The sequence below is a fragment of the Pyxicephalus adspersus genome, chromosome 8, assembly GCF_032062135.1.
Source record: "Pyxicephalus adspersus chromosome 8, UCB_Pads_2.0, whole genome shotgun sequence".
Taxonomy (NCBI): domain Eukaryota; kingdom Metazoa; phylum Chordata; class Amphibia; order Anura; family Pyxicephalidae; genus Pyxicephalus; species Pyxicephalus adspersus.
Genome location: NC_092865.1, coordinates 75,263,869 through 75,284,179, shown reverse-complemented (window position 1 = coordinate 75,284,179; position 20,311 = coordinate 75,263,869). Strand labels below are relative to the sequence as shown.

Sequence of the window (20,311 nt, the reverse complement as noted above, 5' to 3'; positions counted from 1 at the left end):
CTTGTGCCCGCCCACAAAGGCGGCGCCGATTGATTTCATGAATGCCGATCGGCGCCGCCTTCATGGGCGGGCACAAGTGCCACACGCTGGAAGACAGGGAAACACAGAGGAGGAACACAGACAGAGGCAGATAGCAGCCTCCTACAGAGGAGGAACACAGACATTGGCTGCTATCTGCCTCTGTCTGTGTTCCTCCTCTGTGTTTCCCTGTCTTCCAGCGTGTGACACTTGTGCCCGCCCACAAAGGCGGCGCCGATCGGCATTCATCAAACCAATCGGCGCCGCCTTCGTGGGCGGGCACAAGTGCCGCACGCTGGGACACAGGAAGAGGACACTGGCTGCGGGGACCGGCGGGGATACAGGTAAGTAAAAAAATATGCATTCGGACCATAAGACGCACCCTGATTTTCCCCCCACTTTAGGGGGAAAAAAAGTGCGTCTTATGGTCCGAAAAATACGGTAATTTAAAATTTACTATGGAATCTAACAAAACTTAAATTGCATTCCTTGTTCTGTTTATCAGAATTGACGCAGACTCAAAAATAACTACAGCTCTCTTTCGTAAAAAAAGAGCAGGGAACACTATTTTAAAAGCCAACAGTGCCCATCCTAAGGCCCTGATTAAAGCATACCTCTAGGCCAATACATGAGGCTTAGAAGAAACTGCACGGAAATAGATTTTAAAAAGGAATCCAAACTCCTCCAAGATAGACTATTCCCAAGAGGCTACTCTAAAACCCTCTTAAAGAAATCCTACCAAACAGCTTTAAAGCTACAACGGAAGGATTTATTGGGTAACGAATCAAAGCATCCAACAGCAACTGCATCCACAACCTGAATAATCCCAACATACAATGAAAACTATAACTACATGTATAGAATACTAACTAAGAACTGGCATATACTAACATTTGATCCTCAAATTAAAAAATACATAGGAGAAAAACCCCCGGTAATTTACAGAAAACTCTGATCCTTAAAGGACCACCTTGTATTGAGCCATTCTAAATCTGAAACTAGAGATGGTTCCACCGTAAAACAATATTCTGGGCACATTTAAATCTGGACAGTGTACACAATGTCAGTGGATCAAAGAAGGTTCAACAATAACACTACCAAATGGTACCATTCATAGACCATACCAACACATTAACTGTAACACACTGGGGGTAATATATATGATTACATGTAAATGCAGGGCATTTTATGTCGGCAAAACTAAACGCGCTTTCAAAAAACACATATATAAGCTCATCCACTCTAACTCGGTGGGAAAAATCACCACCCCAGTCTGCCACCATGTGGGCACCCAACACCAATATGACTGTAAAGCTTCTTGGGTCTGGAACATATCTCTGGAAACGAAAGAGGAGATGATCTTGATCCAAGCCACCACCAAACCAGGCCTTAATGACTTTGTCAGCTATAAATCTTTTCTTTAGTTAATTATCAACTTGAACAACTAACTCGTAGTACTAAACAAAACCCTTTTTGTCCCCTTTGACCTGTCAAACTCTTTCCTATATGGATCTATATTATACAATTTGTGATTATACTGCACTCAGGCCACACACATATTTTGTAAGGTATATATACCCTATATGCTATTTGTTTGTAATGTACTGTATATATTGTATCCATATTATAGACATTATCTTAAAAGCTGCACACTCACACAACTTAAAAAAATATATAAATATATATATATATATATATATATATATATATATATAAATATATCCACTACCTATATGTTAAGTATATATAATAAATCTTTAATGCAGTTCTATATCTATTTAAATATTATTCTACACAGACTGTATAAAAATATGGACCAATGATTAATGAAGTTATGAAATTTTGAAAAAATTTTTGTCTCAAAACATTTTATAATCACATGCAACATATATGATGAATATACTAAGTTTAGTGTGATAACTCTAAAGTATGTGTAATGAAGAATCATCAGTTCATAGCACTTTCATGTCTGATTTAAATTGTCCCCTGTGCCTCTGCAGGGAGTTGCTGGGGGCCACACCCAGCACACGAAGTGTCTGATTTTTTCACAGACTCTCCTTGCTTGGCTTGTTTTTCTTCCCCCGTGCACCCCCTGCCCCCCTTTTTGGGAGGGACGCCTCTCTGTCAGTGAAAGATCTATACCTACTTGATAAGTAGGGAGCTAACTACTTTGATTTGAATCGAAAATCTCCTCTTTAACACTGAATAATATTTTTTGAAACCCCTAACTAGTTTTCATTTATTTTCAGACTAAATTCTTACTAAACCCCTATTTAGGATATATGAAACAAAAACCATATATATGAATAGAGAAACTGGACCTAATCTACTTGGACAACATTCAAATAATTTTTCTGCTTTGGGCCTGGACATATCAAAGTGGTAGGTACCCTAAATAGTATTTGTAATATCCATACCTTTATCTATAGTTTTAATATTTTTTATTTTAGTTTCATGGTTTCTATATTTCATTACTCACCCTACCTTATTTACCTAATAAAAATATTTTCAAAATTTTCACTAGCATGCAGCTTGAATACTGCTTTTTTTACCCCCCTACCTAGACTGCACTCCAACTAAACAAGAGTAAACTATTGCCCTTGTGATTAATTTGATTAAAATCACATCAATATGAAAGTTTAAAATGAGATGTTGATTGTTCAATTGAAGGTTCATCGTAGCTAACTGTGGAATTATTAAGTTCTAGACATCCATATAAAAGAAGGATTATTATGTTATATTACAAACTAGATCTCTAACAAAACTATATTATATAATAATTTTTGACAATATATATTTATTTTGAAAATATATATATATTTCCAACAGAAGGGAAAAAGGTCAGTAATAGTAAAATGGAGTCAGGAAGATTAGGGGGCATTTCAGCAGTTAAAATTACCTGTGTTGGTTGTACCAGATTTTGTAAGACCTTTTGTGGTTGAAATGGATACCTTTTATGTTGGTCTAGGGCCGTCCTATCACAGCAGGTTGAGGGTCAGGAACATACCATTATGTATTTGAGCCCAGATGAGAAAAATTACAGTATTGTAGAGCATGAGTGCCTTCTTGGTCATCCGTTAACACCTATTACAGACTATACACCCCTCACCTGGAAGGCAAATGACACAAATTCTAGGTTCACCTGCTGGTCCCTGTCCCAGGAGGATTTCAACTTCACAGTACAACATAAGAGCGTGAAAGTTACAAGGTAGTGAGATGCCCTCTCCAGGACACACTGGTGGCAGATGGTGTCCATCCCCACAGCTCTGAATGTGAGGGGAGGGGTCCCATGGCTTGTCTGGAAAGGTCTTGGATAGCACCCAAGCCAAGGTGCTTTCTATTAAGGGCTCCTGGAAACTGTGTGGTAGTCTGCCACACAGTTTTATGAAAAGCTTGTTTTAAGTCATAGAGGCCACAGAGGAGTTGGGAGGGTTCTTTGGCCAACTGGTTCATGTCTGGGTCTTCATCTGAAGCTGTCACGATTCGAACCCAAGGATGCTTTGGTGTCTGGTTGCAGCTCTGTCTACTGCGCCACTTGAGGGTTTGCCTTTTGCACTCTGTTGGATTCCTTGGACAAAGATACCTTGATACTTAGTATCTTGCTGAACCTTGAACTCCAGGCCCCTTCCATGAACTTCCTATTTAAGCCATGTCTCTGAAATTTCCTGTTGCCAGATTGTTGTGCTCTGCCAATATCTTGCCCTTCCTGCTACTGTTACATTGCACTCTCCAAACTGCTACCTGTGTACCTACCCTTGGCTGCTGTTTAAATGACTACTCTTCCTCGCACTCCGTCTCCAACTCACACCATTGGCTACCAACCTCGGCTTGTGCTTTGACTACATTTGTGTTTTATCCTTTTCTGCTGCTTGTGCATAGATCCTGGACTGCTTCCGCCTGTGTTTGCTTGCTGTTTCAGCCACTGGACTCCGAGCCTGATCCTTGCAAAAGCACAAGTTACATAGTTAGCTAGAAAAAAATCCATCAAGTTCAACCACTAGGAACATAACATTTTTCAGATAAAATAGTTGATCCAGAGGAAGGGAAAAAAAGCCTGGTGAAAACAATCCCTTTCTTATACCATGAGGCAATTATTGTTCCCTGGATCAACTGTTTCTGTTGTTACTAATTTCCCCTCATAGCGGAGCTCCTTCATTCCTTTTATTAGTTTAGTTGCCCTTCTCTGCACTCTCTCCAATCGCACAATGTCCTTTTTGTGAACTGGTGCCCAAAACTGGACGGCATATTCCAGATGTGGTGTGACCAATGCTTTGTACAGGATTATGTCTCCATCTCTGCAGTCTATTCCTCTTTTAATACAAGAAAATACTTTACTAGCTTTAGATATTGCAGCTTGGCATTGCGTGCTTTTATTAAGTCTATGATCTACCAGAACCCCCAGATCCTTCATTACTGACTCCCCCAAATGTATTCCCCCTAGATGGTATGAAGCATGCATGTTCTTACCCCCAAGTGCATAACTTTACATTTATCTATATTAATTGTCATTTGCCTAATGACACTCAAATCTATCCGTCCACCCCTGATTTGTCTCCCCCAGTCCTGAAGGTTGCATTTTGCCTTTCAGCCATCTAATCATGGTTTCTGTAACTCGGCCTGAATAGAACAGAACTTATTAATTTCTCCCTTCTCTCATTCCCCATCTTTTCAAATGTATTATTATTTTTACTCAACACTGTTTATATAGCACCAACATTTTATGCTGCGCTGTACATTAAATAGGAGTTTCAAATGACAGACATTGACACAAGAGGAGGAGAGGACCCTGCTCCAAAGAGCTTACAATCTCAGAGGTGGGAAAGCAGCATACAATAGGGGGGAGGATATGGAATGGTGGGTGAGTAGTGGGGGTTTAAGAGACAGAAGAAGATGGGTAGGCAAGATTGAAGACATGGATTTTAAGGGCTCTAGAAAAGTCATGGAGCTGTGCATGTGATGAGGTTATGAGTGAGGAAGTCATTAGTAGGTCATTGGAGGAGCGAAGAGAGGGACAAAGGGAATATTTTTCTATCAGGTCAGAAAAGTAAGTGGGACAATACCTGTGGAGGGATTTGAATGCAAAGCACAGGAGCTTAAATTTGAACACAGCTGAACAAAAAAAAATGTTTTCACTTGCCAAAGGTTTTTCAATATATTTAGTGTATTTCTGGTCTGCTGAATTCAGAAATGACATCAGCTTCATTGTATTGGCTCTAGTTCTTTTGATACAGGAATCGGAATAGACGATTTTTCCAATTATCCGATTATCATCAATTTTTATTTACACCGATGTTTTGCATTTTATATAATAGATGTAGCATTATTTTCATTTGTCATCTTTTTATTCATACATTTTCTTTTTTTACAAAAATATGATTTATTGAAGAAGAAGTTGTTTGAATGACCCCAATGTATTTTGTTACATTTGTGATGAATATTCTCAGCAAAAACAAAGAAGAAACATTACAGAATTAGTGAAACAAGCATATCTTGTATATTTTAGTATTAAACCGGGGGGACCAAGATAAGTATTGGGCCCCCCATATGGTATGCAGAACTTGTGTAGAGTGTCTACGTCAGTGGAAAAATGGAAAATTGAAAAGTTTAATGTTGGTGTACCTATGGTATGGGGAGAGCCCAGAAATCATCATAATGATTGTTATTTGTGTGCTGGGAATGTAAAAGAATCGTTACAAGAAACACAAGTGGGAGTACGGTGATATGGAATCAGCAAGACGACCTGTGCCGCATGGTGCTGATGTTCCCATAGCAGTGTTCAGTCCCTGATATTCCTGTATCCGACATGGAGGATATACAGGGAGTGTAATCCAGGAGTTAGCAGTGAATATGAAGTGAATATGTTTCATCAAACCAGCAGTTCTCCCAAGAAGATCTCAATGATTTAATACGTGACCTAAGTCTGTCACAACAATCATCTGAACTTTTATCATCCAGGCTAAAAGAAAAGATTTGTCTGAGAGCGGAAGATAAAATAACGGTTTATATGACAAGAGAGGTGGCACTCCGACCATATTTCAGTGAAGATGGAGACTTTGTGTTGTAACATCCCTGGACTACTAGCCCATATGGGAGGACCAGAATACCGAGCAGAAGACTGGCCGCTTTTCATAGACAGTTCCACTCCAAGTATGAAATCTGTTTTACTGCATAATGGCAACTGCTATGCATCAATTCCAATTGTCACTCAACAAAACTGCAAAGTGGATACAGAAAGTCCCCATGTTTCATCTGCTGGTAGGTTAGTAGAGCAAAGCAGGATCACTGGAAAAAAGTGACATGGCCTCCACAAGAAAACATGAAAAAAGATGCAGTGATCATCATTAACGAGCCAATGGCTGACACAGCTATTTCATGGTTGTCAGGAACTTCTTGGGTAACCATAAAGCACAAAATTATAAAGAACTGGTACAAAACTTGCTCTTAAACATTAACATTTTTTGTGCTACTATGAGTATAAAGGTACACTATCTCCATAGCCATTTGCAAACATTTCCAGAAAACCTTGGCGATTTCAGTGAGGAACAAGGGGAGAGGATCCATCAAGATATAAAGGTGATGGAAGAAAGGTATCAGATGGGATAGACACATGATGGCAGACTACTGCTGGAGCCGTGAAATCATACAAACTGCGTTTTTCAGTGACTTCTTTGTGATTAGTTCTGTAAATATACTGATTAGAACATATTTACATTAAGTATACGCAGGAATATCTAGTTTAATTTTGCATAATTTTCATTCTTTAGTATTTTTCTATGAGGTTATTATTGAGGTCATTATTTCAAAAACTAGAGCCAATCTAGCAAAACCAATATCATATGTGGAATCGGTGCATCAAACATAAACTAAAATGACTTTAATCTCTTTGGCAGGAAAATGTTTTTTGACCAGTGTAATAGAAAGAAATACTGAAAGTCCAGTGAAAAAGCAGTAATCATGCATTTATAGTTATGTGCACACACTTACAGCTCTATTTGTTCTAATAAATCACAGTTCTCCATACATACACATACATGCACAAATACTCATAAAAATGTACTTGTAAAAAGCAATTTGCCTTTTTAAAGCCTCAAAACAACTTCCTATTATGACTCTCCTAATTCAGATGTATATTAGGAAGATCTTAGTGAAGCTTATTGCAGCATACAGCTTTGAAACTTGTAGACGTTGGTTGAGTATTTTTCAATAAAACACACAAATTATTCTCAAACTTACTAACCTAAGGTTATAGGAGACAAGTATGTTTATTCCCAGGTTCCCAGTAAAATGCTGCTTCACACAACTCACCTCCACCTGTGTACAGACAGCAAGAAGCTCAAACTGTAGGTTTGCAGAGTTGGAAAAACATTGGGGTAAAATGGTGGACCGATATGGCCTAGGGACAAATCTAGCTGTGGGTGTAAGCCCTTGGTTCAGCACCAGTGTTTGCCAGGCTTCAGTCCCGCAATCTTACCCTGCACTCTGCCTATAGCAAGCCCCTGCACAGCTTCGGGAGCTAGATGTGTCGTCCCAGCACTTGGTTACCCCCAGGACTTGTGTGTGCAAGGGATAGCGTCTCGGGAAGGGCCGATAGAGGACCAGGAGTCCACAGATAATGCAGTACAAATTCTGCAAATGTTGTTTAATTTTTTAGGCCTGTAATTCTTAGGAATAACTTCCAGGTATGATAAAGATTGAAACACAAATCATAAATTATATTTTAATAAATAATTATAATACATTTTATAAATAAAATTTAAATAAAATAAACTTAAATTAATTTTTTTTTTAATTTGTTTAAGCAAAGGCACAATAATAGAATAATCTTCTGGCAAGTGGGATCGTCAAGTTTTTTCTCCATCCTACGTCACCCGATGTCATCCCTAGGTCAGGTGTAGCAGGATGAAGAACCCAGAAAAAGAGACAAAGATGGAGGCACCCAGAGCGCGGGCTTCGGGATAGATGCGGGACCCAATGCAGAACACCCCGGATAGATCGGACTGCCCTGCGGGATTTAGGGTAAGTGTATTTTTTTTTTAGGTGTTTTCAGTTTAGTTCCTGTTTAAATGAAACTGGAATCTAATAGGTCATTCACCCTTCTCATTTTGTCCTAAATTTTTGCTAAATTTCCACTTTATTGTAATGAATTACCTAAAAGTTTTCCTAAGTATTCACTGGGAGTTTAAAATGTATTTTTGTTTCCATCAAATGTACACATTTGTGTTTAGAAACTTGATGATTCCCTATCCTAACCTTGGTTTGATGTTTTCAGTAGAGCATGATTATGGTCCTCCTCTTGATTTGTGGAATGCAGGATGTATTATGTGGCCCCGCCGTCCTATTATGCAAGGAAACACTGAACAACACCAGATAACTCATATCACCTGATAAAAATAGTATCTTACAGAAGAAAGGTTGTAGTGAATAACGCATGTGTGCTGGAGAAGTCTTCCCTCAATAAATAAAAAGTATTTATTCAAGGCACACAAGAATACAATATGCTAAGCAAGTTCACAAAGTAAATAAAAAGAAAGCATATGAGGATATGACCTGATAGATGATATAGATCAGTGCATGAGAGAATACAATGGTCCAATGTCTCCGAACCATCAAGAGTAGCTCCTTTTATACAAAAGTTTCCCATTGACATACATAATGTAAAATATATGATTATTTCTAACATCAGCCAGCTGTTTGGTTCCATCACATCTGAGGTGAGTACTAGGGTGCTTTGTGATAATTTTTTATTGCATTGCCTTGCATAGAATAATCCTACTTAGACAGTTTAGACAGTAACATACACACGGTAAGACACACGTCTTAATAAGCAGGTTTTTATTTGAACCTAAAATCAATATTTAAAACATCCAACACAGTATATTCATCACCAATAAGGTCGCAAACTGAGTAACAATGCAATAATACACATTATTAGTACACATTTTAGATTATTTTAAAGTGAATAACCACAGAATAAATACAAGTACAAATATAGAGGTGTACACACATATATTCATATACATATACATATATTTCTGACAATATTTTACCTATAATATGTGGAAAATTACATACTGGGGCATATTCTTTTAGTTAAGAAAAGAAAAAGCTTTAAAGTGTAAAAAAGGGAAAACAGTTTAATGACCATACTTTTATGGAGGAACTACATTTGTTACATTTTTTTTTCATAAGCTTTTCTTTATTAAAGGATATAAAATTACAAAGTGGTAGTATTAAATAAAAACAAACATAAACATAACAAAGTTGCACATATCTACTTTTAACTTAAAAATGAAAAAAAAAAGACACCAATAAGGTGACTATATAGAACAAAACAGACAAAAGAAAAGGAAGAAAAAAAGAAAAGAAGTATAGAAAAGAAGGAAGTACAAAGTACAAAAACAAATATATACCAGTCAATATCATATACAAATACATTATATTTCCAATGACGGAAAAGAAAAAAGGAAAAACAATATCTTAAATACAGCAATACATCTTGCCATATTCAGCTACACACCTAAGCCAGCTTCTCAATTTAAAGGGAAATATTTATGACACATTTCTTATGAGTAGACCACACTTCCCAGTTCCTGATAAACTGCTTAAACCTATTTTGAGTCAAAGCAAATTTTCGTTCATAATAGCAGTGAGCATTAATATCTTTTACTACCTCATCACCGTGGGCATATTCAGACTTTTCCACATACGCAGTATAGACAATTTGGCACTTAGTAGTACATGAATAACTACTGGTCTAGCCGGTATAGGGACTGTGTCTAAACCTAAATGTAGAATCGCTAACTCAGGGCTAGCTTGAATATGGGTCCCCGAGATCTCCGAAACCAAAGTAAAAATTTGGTTCCACAAAGATTGAACCGATATACAATACCATAGAATATTTTGTACTGTACCAAGTCCACCACATTCTCTCCAACAGACATTTGTGCTAGAATCTGAGAAATGTGCCAGCCTAACCGGAGTTAGATACCAGTGATTCACCACCTTCTGGTACATAGCCCAATGGTCTGCACATTTAGTAGCTTGATATGTCACATTCAGGGTGGCTAGCCAAGTGCAATTTGGAATTATAAGGTTAAGTGCTTTTACCCATTTTTGCATCGCCACTGACTTCTGAAATCCCAGGTTAAAACTAAGTAGCCTTTGTTCCCTAAAGCCAAATTATTGAAATAAAAGAAAACAGAATTATCTATTGGGAGTCTATCAGATAAATCCAGGGTCAGCAAACAGTGTCAAATTCTCAGATAAGTGAAAAATTACGTAGATGGCAAATTATAGATCTTTTGCAGAGACTGAAACGTTTTATATTTCTTAAAAATATATAAATCTTTAATTTTAGTAACTCCAAGATTATACCAATAAGATAGATTTAAATGAGGGATAAATACTTCCAAAATCCTCAAATCTGGGGTAAGCAGCATAGTTGAATGCATATTCAGATCATAAATCCAATATTTACCCCAAATTTGAAGAGTTGCCTGAATAGTGGGGTAATCATTAAATGGCATGCGAAACCCCATTTTTATTGCAAGTAATAGCCGTTGAAAACAAGAATGATTGAGAAATGAGAATTCCATCTCTACCCATATTTTGCTAATATCCTTATTCCATCAATGTTTGATCTAGTAATATTGAATACTAGGAAGGCCCATGCCTCCAAGTCTCTTTTCCTTAATCATAATTAGATAGTTGCAGCGTGGCTTTTTGTTGAGCCAAACATATGCAGAGAGATATTTTTGCACTTGGGCAAAAATTCTAGCAGGTACTGGAATGCTGCAATTCTACCGGCTATAGAAAATTCTTCTTTTTGGAGAGATAGCAGCTCAGCCTGCAAAGATAGCAAAAGCTTTTTATAGTTACATTCGTACATAGATGCAGTGTTAACTGGTAAAGTTATGCCTAAAAATGAGATAGATACCATCTCCCATAAAAAAAGGAAACTTAATACGCAATGGTAGTACCTTTAGTTATATTTAATGGAAGAATATGCGATTTGGACATATTAAGTTTATAGTAAGAAGCTTTACTATAGTGGTTAATGATATCCAAAACTGCATTCAGGGATATTGAAGGCTGTGTCAATATTAGCATAATATCATCAGCAAACAAACAGATTTTATGCTCTCCACCTGCTATCGGTATGCTACGGATCATCACCTCCGACCGTATCCTTTCTGCCAAATGTTCAACCAATAAGGTAAAGGTAATAGGTGAAAGCGGACATCCTTGTCGTGTGCCATTTTTAATATCAAAACTAGAGGAGAGAGCACCAGATGTAAACACCCTAGCACTTGGAGTGGAATATAGAGATAAAATAGCCGATTTAATCCAACCAGTTAAACCAAATTTATCCAACACCGATGATATGTAGCCCCAATGCACTCTGTCAAATGCCTTCTCGGCGTCTAAAAAGAACAGCAGAGGAGGACATTTGAGCAAATCGCAAGGTATTAATCAGTCTTCTAGTTCCATCAGGAGCCTGTCTGTTCCTCACAAAGCCTACCTGATCAGGAATAATTATATCCGGGACTATCGAAGCTAACCTATGTGCCAGGCTTTTTACATAAATCTTAACATCAGAATTGAGGAGCGAAATTGGCCAATTTATAGCGAAATTGGAGCTGTGTGGTCTTTCCCCTCCTTAGGGATTGTAACAATCATTGCTTGAAGCATTTCCTTTGGAAACTCCCCTAACCTAGCTGCTTCATGAAATACATTAACTAAATATGGTGAAAGTTGCGCCGTGGAGAGTTTATAGTACTCATTGGCAAATCCATCATTTCCCAGAGCTTTTTGGTTTGGTAAAGATCTGATAGTCTTATCTATTTCAGCTACTGTAAACGGTGTGGACAGATATTGCAATTGCGCTGCTGTAACCGAATTTAAAGAGATGGAATTCAAAAAATTTCCTATGGAAGCATCTGTCGGCTGGAACGTATCACTATCATCTTTTAAGTTATAAAGACTCCTGTAATAGGTACAAAAAGCTTCCGCTATACTTTGAGGGCTAAAAGAATATTTATTACTAACAGGGCTCAGAATAGAAAAAATATTAGATTTGGTTCTTCTAAGTTAATTTTCCTGGCCAAGTGTGCCCCCGGTTTGTTACGTTTGTATGATGCAGAGAATCCAGTGCCAGTCCCTCCTACACTTGATGTCACTGACAGTGACATGTCGGATGAGGAACAGGAGGATGATGTCGATGTTAATGAATGGTATGAACCCCAATTTGAAAAGGGTAAGCCACATTTTATAAGCCAATCAGATTTAGATGATCTAGTAAGGGACTTGTCTTTGTCAATAAAGAAGTCTGACCTGTTAGCCTCCAGATTAAAGGAGTGGAATTTGCTACAAAAAGAAACAACAACTTTCGTAACACAAAGTTCACAGGTTAATACAAGCTGGAAAACGACATTTGCTTCTGTACAAACGTGAGTGGTCTGATGATGGAGTTAGGTTGTGAATACATAGCAGAGCAGTGGAGATTGTTCTTAGACTCGAGCAAAGAAAGTTTGAAAGCTGTATTGCTGCATAAAGGTAACAAAAAATAATTCTGTTCCTCTTGCCAATGCTGAGGGAATGAAAGGGACATACAAATTCATGGAGGTTTGAAATTGATTAACTATTCAGAACACAAGTAGAACATTTGTGGTGACCTGAAGGGGGTAGCACTCCTTCTTGGCCTGCAATTGGGATATACAAAATATATGTGCATTCTGTGTCTGTGGACCAGTCGTGATGGCTAGTGTTGGTTGAAAAGCTCACTATTCGATTCGACTGCTATTCAGTCAAATAATGCATAGTTATTCGGGTGATCGAACGTCAAATTCAAACTCTATTCAATGGGGGAAAAATTTGGGTTGTTTTTCGGGACAGTGTAGAGCTTCTACAGCCTGTAAATGCATTTAAAAAAACATGTCAAGACCTCCCCAGCTCTGCACAACACTGTACAAGTAAAAAAAAAGTCTTTTTTCTGTTGCTGGCAAGGGCATTTTATGGGGGGGTCAAGGGAACATGCTGGATTTTACACAGTCTCTGAGTAGAGGCAGAGAGGGGCATGAGGGGGTTCCTCTGGTCCAAAAATTAGCCACCAGGTTTCACCGCTCTGTTACAAGTCATACACAGGCTTCTGAGTACAGGCAGAGGTCTCTGAGGGGGGTCTTTCAGTCCAAAACTGGCCAGCTACACAGCTCTGTTCTAAGTTACAAGTGACAGGTGGCAGCAGCAGGAGGAGGAGGCGGTGGGCACTGAGACGGAGCGGGGACTGCATTGGTAACTGGCATCTAGAGCTGGGTGTAGTGCATCATCAATGCCACCTAGATGGCTGTAATGCCATATATATGAATCGAGTACTGACAGGTGGCAACAGCAGGAGGAGGAGGCGGTGGGCCCTGAGACGGATAGTAGACAGCATTGGTAACTGGCATGCAGAGCTGGGTACTGGGCAGGCGGCATCAGTTACAGCGTGAAGAGGAGGTGGTGGGCCCTGAGAAGGAGCAAGGAGGGCATTAGAGGTTAAGGTCATCACCTATATGGACAGTGTTGAACCTGTAGCTATTGAAGACATAAATGGATGAACGAGATTCCAATCTGTCCCTACCTACTATGTAGCGAAACCACATGAAATGGAATGGGCTTGGCAGAATCAGCAGGGAAAGAACACCCTGTTGAGCTTGAGTCTAGTCTGGCATCTAGAGCTGGGTACTGGGCAGTGGGCAGGCGGCAGCTGTAACAGCATGAGGAGGAGGCGGCAGGCCCTGAGACAGAGCAAGGATGGCATTAGTATCTGGCATCTACGGTCAGGTACTGGGCAGGCAGCAGCATCATTTACAGCAGGAGGAGGAGGCGGTGGGCTCTGAGACGGAGTGTGGATGGCATTAGTGTCTGGCATCTAAAGTCAGGTGCTGGGAAGGCGGCAGCATCATTTACAGCAGGAGGAGGAGGTGGTGGGCTCTGAGACAAAGTGTGGACGGCATTATTATCTTGCATCTAGAGTTGGGTACTGGGAAGGCGGCAGCAGTAACAGGCAGTAGGAGGCGGTGGGCCCTGTGACGGAGCGTGGACCACATTGGAGGTTGAGGCCATCACCTCTATGGACAGTGATATATAGAATTATATATAGAATTTTTTATGGTCTTTTGGATCGATACCAAGTGCTATCAGAATTAAATATGTGTAGAAGGTGTAGCTATTGGGATGAATGAGATTCTCACTGTTCCTACAGTGGCAGTGGGCCCTGAGAAATAGTGTGAATGGCTGTGTTACTCTTCCTGCTCATGATACCTGATAACATCCTATATACACGAGTTGATGATGACAACGTCGGGGTGAGGTCCATGTTGGAAGTTGGCCAGCACCCTCTCTGTGTACTCCGAAGAAACACGGGTCAGGAAATAGAACCGTAAAAGTTGGTGGTCAGTTCTGTAATCACACACTTGGCTGTAAATTATGGCATTGTGCATTTCACCCAGAGATCCCCCAACGTGTCGTTTGCAAATAACATCTCGCCCTTCCCTTTCAGCTGCTACTCAGTCTGAAACTCATCATTCTGCAGTATTTTCCCAAGATCCTTGTTGACGGATCTTTGAATAGAGCCTCCCAGAACGGCCAAATAATTGATGAGGAGAAGTCTCCGGACGTGTGCTGAGCTCAATAACTTCATGGCTCAATGTGGTCATCCAGGACCTCTTGGTTCACGTTAAATATACCGGTGATTCCCATCTCATCCCCCCAACATATACAGAGGGACCGCTGTCCCACTTCCCAGTTCTGGGGTAACATACGCAGAAATTCAGTCCGATAAAGCGTTGTACCGATGGATGAAGCAGCAGACGTTGGCTTCTACAGTCAATCACAAATTTCAGATTACACACTTCGGGGTGTCATTAAAGATGCACTACACCCAGCTCTAGATGCCAGTTACTAATGCCTTCAACACTCCGTCTCAGGGCCTGCAATCGAGTGAAAGCACATGAAAGGAAACGGGGCTTGGCGGAATCAGCAGGGAAAGAAAATCCTGTTGAGCTTGAGTCTAGCCTGGCATCTAGAGCTGGGTATTGGACAGTGGGCAGGCAGCAACAGTAATAGCAGGAAGAGAAGGCGGTGAGCCCTGAGTAGTGTGGATGGTACTGGGAGGAGGAGGCGGTGGGCCCTGAGCAAGGACGGCATTAGTGGTTGAGGCCCTCACCTATATGGACAGTGTCGAAGCTGTAGCTAGTGGAGACATTGCTGTAAAGGGGACTGCCGTTTCCTATCTGCTAGCTGTAACTTTCTCAAATGCAGCATGGACAGCCTTGTTAACTGGCGTCTACAGCTGGGTACTGGGTACTGGGAAGGCGTCAGCAGGAGGAAGAGGTGGTGGGCTCTGGAACAAAGTGTGGACGGCATTAGTAACTAGCATCTAGAGTAGGGTACTGGGCAGGTGGCAGCATCAGTGAAAACAGGAGGAGGAGGCGGTGGGCCCTGAGAAGTGTGGATGGCATTGATAACTGGCATCTAGAGCTGGGTACTGGGAGGAGGTGGGCCCTGAGACGGAGCAAGGACCGCATTAGTGGTTGAGGCCATCACCTATATGGACAGTGTAGATGCTGTAGCTAGTGGAGACATTGCTGTGTAGGGGGTGGTGGGCTCGTGAACAAAGTGTGGACGGCATTAGTATCTGGCATCTAGAGTTCGGTACTGGGCAGGCTGCAGCATCATTTACAGCAGGAGGAGGAGGCAGTGGGCTCTGAGACGGAGCGGGGACTGCATTGGTAACTGGCATCTAGAGCTGGTTACTGGAGAGGCGGCAGCATCAATAACAGCAGAAGAAGGAGGCGGTGGGCCCTCAGACGGAGTGTGGATGGCATTAGTAACTGGCATCTAGAGTTAGGTACTGGGCAGCAGCAGTAACAGCATGAGGAGGAGGCATTTAGCACTGAGACGGAGTGTGAATGACATTAGTAATTGGCATCTAGAGTTGGGTACTAGGCAGGAAGCAACAGTAACAGCATGATTCGAAGGTGGAGGGCCCTGAGACGAATTGTGAACGGCATTAGTTTCTGGCATCTACAGTCGGGTACTGGGCAGGCGGCAGCATCATTTAATTTTTATGGCTTTGGAGAATAGCAAAGTGGGATCGGAATAAAAAAACTCAATTTTTTGGAGAGAAATACTGAATTTTTTATGGGTTTTAGGACAGATACCAAGTGCTATCATAATAAAATATCTGTATTTTTATTTACAGAAATACATACATTTTTGTTTTTTTTGTGATAGATTGCAAGAGGTATCCTAAATTATACCTATTGTAATATATTACAAAAGACAGAAAAATTTCTATATTTATCCATAAAAATACAGATATTTCATTCTGATAGCACCTGCTATCTATCTAATTAGCCATAAAAAACTGTATTTCTCTCTAAAAAATACTGACATTTAATTATGAATCATAATTAAATATCTGTATTTTTTGGAGAGAAAAACATACATTTTTATGGCTTTTTTGATAGATAGCAAGTTGTAGCCTGAATTAAATATCTGTATTTTTTTTATATAAAAACAGAACTTTTGCTGTTTATTTTGATAGATAGCACGTGGTATCAGAATGAAATATCTGTATTTTTTACAGAAATACATACATTTTTCTGTTTAATTTGATAGATTGCAAGAGTTATCATAATTTATGCTAACTCTTGCAATCTATCAAAATAAACAGAAAAATGTATGTATTTCTGTAAAAATATACAGATATTTAATTCTGATACCATTTGCTATCTATCAAAATAAACAGACAAATTTCTGTGATTCTGTTAAAAAAAATACAGATATTTAATTCTGATACCACTTCCTATCTATCAAAATAAACAGAAAAAATGTTGTATTTCTTAAAAAAATACAGATATTTAATTCTGATCCTACTTGCTATCTATCAAAAAAGCCAGAAAAAAATTCTGTATTTCTGTAAAAAAATACAGATATTTATTTTTGATACCACTTGCTATCTATCGAAAAAGGCAGAAAAATGTATGTATTTCTCTACTAAAAATACAAATATTTAATTATGAATCACACAGCTCCAACCCATGTCGCTTAAAGCAGTTGTTTGGCTCCCATGGCTGGTGAAACTGCCACAGGGACCCCTCCTGCTGCTGCTGCTGCTGGCAGTCAGAAAGGCTGAGCACAAGTCCCTTACAAGCACTTTTTGGTAGTGTAGCATTTTAGGTCCCCTGTATTGGGGCAAAATCAGTTGTTGTATCTCAGACTTGTAATGTGGATCCAGTAATGTAGCAATCCAATAGTCATCAGTCTTTTTTTTTATGTGTTGTATGCGTGGATCTTTGGCTATGCACTCCTGCATGAAGGCTGTCATATGGCTCAAACTACCCACAGCTGAGGTAATTCTGGACCCACACTCCTGTGGGTTGAAGAGCAGCACAGGGTCATCCTCTTCATCCTCCGCCTGGTCTTGCCATCCACGGAACATGCCGCCCTGTGTTTGGGTGAATGTATGCCATGTACACTCAATATCCTCCTCTGCCACTTCCTCCCCTTCTCCCATGCCTGCAATGTCCACCTCATCCTCTTCCACCTCCTCCTCTTCCTGGATTTGGGGTGCACTATGCCTAGTAGGGACGCATGTCTGAGATGATGTTTGATCTCTTGATGCAGCGTCCGCTCGGTGTTGTGTACGAGATCTACCATCATCTGTTCCAGCAGGCATATGATGGGGATGGTGTCACTGACACAGGCCTGATCTCTACTGATCATCCTGGTGGCCTCTTCAAAAGGTCACAATACAGTGCACAAGTCCTCAATTTGCAGCCACTCCACAGGGCTGAAGAAAGGTAGTGTAGGTATACGTGTGAAACGAGCAGACTGACGCGTAATCCACCACCGCTTTCTGTTGTTCAGCCAGCGGCTGCAGCATGTAAAAGGAGGAATTCCAATGTGTGGCCACATCACAACCTAACCGGTGCACTGGCAGGTTGAGATTTCGCTGTAAATCCACCAATCTGGCACTGGCTGTGTACGACCGGCGGAAATGCACTGACAACTTTCTGGCCTTCAGCAACAGCGGCTGGAGGCCTGGGTAATTCCGAAGGAAGCGCTGTCAGGTTCATGACGTGAGCCAGGCAGGGTATGTGTGTGAGTTTCCCACAATGCAGGGCTGCCAGCAGATTGGCCCTGTTGTCACACACAACCTTGAATGGTTGATGTCTGTTAGGAGTTAGCCATATGTCCTCCTGCTCCCGCAAGGCACCTAGACTGGCTGCGCCCACGTGCACCGAAATAGCAAGCTGCAGGTTGTTGCTGGCAGTGAACAGATGCTGCCGAATGGGAGGTGCTGGGTCTCTATGGCAAAGTGTCCCAGAGGAAAAGGCACAAGATTCAAAGGGAGGAGGTGGAAGTGGAGGTTGAGGAGGAAATTGCATGGCCATGTGCTCTGGGCGGAGGAAGGTATGCAGGCCTTGCTGCAGCTGCATCTTCCCCTGCTGCCACCAAAGTTACCCAGTGAGCTGTATAGGAAATATATCTTCCCACTCCATGCTTGCTGGACCAACAGTCGGTTGTCAGGTGCACCTTGCCAGAAACTGAGTGCTGCAGGGCCATGGACACATTGCTCTGCACGTGTTCATGCAAAGCAGGAACACATTTTTCTGCAAAATACTGTTGCTTAGGCATAACGTACTGTGGGTTCGTGCAGAGGAATGCGTAATGGAACGCATTGGAGTCCACCAGCCTGTAAGGGAGGAGCTCTAACGCAATCAGCTGTGCAATTGCCGCATTGATCAGCTTTGTTTTGGGGTCATTTGACAATCTATCTGACTAATAGTGTGAGTGTGACACAGTCTACCAAAGTAAAGCACTTTTTTCACTTTGACAAAGCAAGCCAAGCAGCACAGAAAGGTTGTGATGCTATCAGCAAATCTCTGTCAGGAGTGGTAAATGCAGGCACGCCCTGGCATTATATAGGCCAATGGATGCCTGTGTGGCATGCAGTGACCGACAGCCAATCGGCTGCCTGCCACAACAAACATGGGGGGGGGCATCCCTGCTGTTATTGGAGGGCCCTAGGCATCATGGGGGAAGTCCCTAGGCATTGTGGAAGGATCGAATTCAGGGCTTCGAATTCAGCAAAATTCGGGTCGGGTCCACCCGAATTCGAACGGTCATATTCGGGTCGAACATTAGGACGACCCGAATTCGAAAAACAATACTAGTGATGACAGCAACCATTACAAAGTGAAAGAATGGCAACCCAGACCTGAACACACTGTTGGCCAGTATAACGTGAAGCCTAAATCTCTCATTGATCCACAGACAGTTTACCTTCCACCACTTCATATTAAACTTGGTTTAATGAAAAACGTTGTTGCAATGGATCGTGATGGCTTGGGTTTTCAGTATCAGAAGGACAAGTTTGGAAAAGTTATAACAAATGCTAAACTGAAAGCAGGCATTTTTGTTGGTCCCCAAATCCGCAATTTGATGCGTGATGCCACATTCAGAGACAAACTCAACCCACTTGAACTTACTGCTTGGGATTCATTTGTGGTGGTTGAAAAAAACTTTCTGGGCAACTAGCGAGCTGAAAACCATGCTGAACTTGTAAACAACATGCTAACAGCATACCATCAACTTGGCTGCCAAATGTCACTTAAAATTCATTTCTTACATTCCCACAAAATTTGGGTGATGTGAGTGATGAACAAGGGGAGAGGTTCCACCAGGACATTTCTGTTATGGAAACAAGATATCAGACATAAGATGTGCAACCTCAACATGATAGGCGGAAAGCAACAAAAGCAAGTGCCTGAAACACTTCTGAAGTGTATATGTGTGTTAAACAAGGACTTGTTGTTGCATAATAAAACTAAGTTTTTGTAATGTCATGGAACTATGAGGCAAAAGTTAGTTATGTATAGAGATTACATACCGGTAGTAACTGCGGAACGAGAGAATGTAGCTAATTGCATCTATACGCATAATTAACTCAAGATCCTGATGTCCTAGCCAGAATACATAACATAACATAAAATAAGTCCATCAAGTTCACCCACTAGGGAAATAAACATATCCCAGATACAAAACCCTATAAGGCATAGTTGGTCCAGAGCAAGGCAAAAAAAAATCCTGGTACAATTTGCTTTACCAGGGGAAAAAAACTCTTTCCTGATTCCATGAGGCAATCCGATGTTCCCTGGATCAGCAGTCTCTGTTATTTTTACTTTAAATCCTTATTACCCAGTTATATTCTGTGCTTCTAGAAATCATCCAGCTTTTTCTTAAA

General features: G+C 40.7%; 1 long non-coding RNA gene across 1 annotated transcript in view; it reads left to right on the top strand.

Annotated features, from left to right (window-relative positions):
- Positions 1-1,971: 1,971 nt before the first annotated feature.
- Positions 1,972-20,311, top strand: part of LOC140336265 (uncharacterized) — a 25,061-nt gene continuing 6,721 nt past the window's right edge. Inside the window, exons 1-2 of the long non-coding RNA XR_011921859.1 lie at positions 1,972-2,400; positions 7,818-8,034. This is a non-coding gene — a long non-coding RNA (uncharacterized lncRNA). The remainder of the gene's footprint in view (positions 2,401-7,817; positions 8,035-20,311) is intronic.